The sequence below is a fragment of the Ictidomys tridecemlineatus genome, chromosome 8 (assembly GCF_052094955.1).
Source record: "Ictidomys tridecemlineatus isolate mIctTri1 chromosome 8, mIctTri1.hap1, whole genome shotgun sequence".
Classification (NCBI taxonomy): domain Eukaryota; kingdom Metazoa; phylum Chordata; class Mammalia; order Rodentia; family Sciuridae; genus Ictidomys; species Ictidomys tridecemlineatus.
Genome location: NC_135484.1, coordinates 135,104,145 through 135,106,622, shown reverse-complemented (window position 1 = coordinate 135,106,622; position 2,478 = coordinate 135,104,145). Strand labels below are relative to the sequence as shown.

At 36.0% G+C, this 2,478-nt stretch overlaps 1 pseudogene; it reads left to right on the top strand.

Annotated features, from left to right (window-relative positions):
- The first annotated feature begins 297 nt into the window (after positions 1 to 297).
- On the top strand, positions 298 to 1,498 carry LOC101967030 (septin-7 pseudogene; annotated as a pseudogene).
- The last annotated feature ends 980 nt before the right edge of the window (positions 1,499 to 2,478 follow it).

The following is a 2,478-nucleotide window of genomic DNA, read 5'->3' as shown; positions in this document are numbered from 1 at the left end:
TTCGATTAGGATGTGTTCAGTGTTATCTCCAGAACTCATTTTGTGAGAGGGCTCTTGGGTGCTGGAGCCAGAGTCGGTGAAATAACAGGACTGTCACTGAAGCCATCAAATACATCTCTTAGCCCCTATCAAAAACACAGATCCAAACTAATAGATAAAAACCCCCACCCTCATACCCCACCTAATATTCCCCCATGTCTCCAGGATATTCATAGACAAATGAAATAAAGTAAGCATTAGAGATACTGTTGAAGGCACATATAAAGAGGCCCAACTATCCACAACTAGGGAGTAGCTAAAATGAAGAACCTTGAAGGCTATGTAGGATTTACCAATCTCCCAAATCATGTTTATGGAAACTCAGAGAAGAGAGGGTCTGAATTCACTTATGGTAGTAGGTGAATCTGGACTGGGAAAATAAAGATTAATCAACTCATCATTCCTCACAGATTTGTATTTTCCTGAGTATCCAGACTGCTGGTGGAACAACCCAAAGTTTTAATCAAAGTAGGTGGTGCTCAGTTGCTGTTCACAATAGTTGATACCCCAGGGCTTGGAGATGCCATGGACAATAGTCATTGCTGGCAGCCTGTTATTGGTGACATTGATAGTAAATATGAGGATTACCTAAATGCAGAATGTTAGTGAACAGACATCAGATGGCTGATAACAGAAGTACAGTATAGTTACACTTCCTTGCTCCTTCAAAACTGGATTTTGAGTTTATGAAGTGTTTGCATGAAAAAGTGAATAGCATTCCACTTACTTCCAAAGCAGACACACTCCCACTGAGGAATGCCAAAAGTTTAAAAAACAGATAATGAAAGAAATTCAGGAACATGAAATCAAAACATATGAATTTCCAGAAACAGATAATGAGGAAGAAAATAAGCCAGTTAAAAAAATAAAGGACCATTTAATTCTTGCTGTAGGAGGCAGTAATACTATTAGTGAAGTTAATGGCAAAAGGGTCAGAAAGAGGCAGCATATCCTTGAGGTGTGGCTGAAGTTGGAAATGGTGAGCATTTTGATTTTACAACACTAAGAAATATGTTGATAAGAACATAGATGCAGGACTTGAAAAATGTTACTAATAATGTACACTATGAGAATGACCGAAGCACAATACTTGCAGCTGGAACTTACAATGGAGTTGATAAAACAAGAATAAAGGGCAGCTTATGAAGAGCTCTCTGGCACAAAGAGAAGGAGAAAGGAAGGAGCATGTAGCCAAGATGAAGAAGGTGGAAATGCAGATAAAGCAGGTGTTTGAGATGAAAGTCAAGAAAAAGTTAAAACACTGAAGGACTTTAAAGCCGATGTATAGTGATGGCATGAGCCAATGAAAAAGAATTTGGAAGCCCAACATAAGGAACTAGAGAGGAAATGGTGTCAGTTTGTGAAGGAGAAAGCAAACTGGGAAGTTCAACAGTGAACTTTAGAGCAACATAACTCCTCAGGGACCTTGAAAAGGACCAAGAAAGGGAAGATCTTTTAAACTCTCTATTGATCTCCTGTTATGTGTTAGTTGCCAATATGCCAGATTGGACATCAGTGTTTGTGGGCTCCATTTGACCAATTTGTACCACTTTCATCCATAATGATGAATTTAACAGCAGACAAAAATTTGTTGTTGTTGTTGTTATTGTTGATGGAGATTAAGATGGCTTGAATTGGGTAGTGGATTGTGTACTTAGAAACTAACAGATGTAAGTAACTTTCTATATTTTCTTTTCTTTTTGAAATTTTTATTCAAAAGATCTTTTCAATGTAATTCAATAGAACAGTGTACTGTTGTACAATCATGCTCTGGTGGTCTAATTGTTTACAGGATATTTCAAAATAAAGGGATTCCAGAAGGTTTTTTTTCAAGGATATATTGCCATAAAAAGATGCAAACTATGCTTCTCTAGGATAATTATAATACAGTACCATTCATTGCAGCCTATACAATAATGTAATTTAGTCTAACACAGTTGACCCTAATTTTTGACACTTCCATTGTTTAAAAATACGCATGGAAAAAAACCCAATATCCTCACAATGCACCAAGAGCTTTTTAGTAACAACTGCTTTTTGTATTGGATTCTTTGCATACATGTTATTCTCATTTAGTGCCCTCTTTAGCCAGAATCTCTTAAATGCTTCATTTTGTAATAACATTTAATTTCCTTATTTTCCATATACTGGCCCTGCTAAAATAGAATATAGGACATTTCATATGATAGGAACCAACAAAGAAATTTTCCTTTAACTCTCTCTTTATATTTTATTGTAAGTAGCCAGTGGAAAATTCATTTATAGATCACTTCTAGGCAAATTGTGAAGCTAATCACCGACCTGTTTCTGTCTATAATGGGTCTTTTTGTTTTACAAGCATTGGGCATCGTGGTCTCTTAAAGAGAAAAAAAAAGTTGCCATTCTGTATTTAGTTGCATCCATATATTATGTTGCTGTATTTTTGTTTTATTAAAAAGT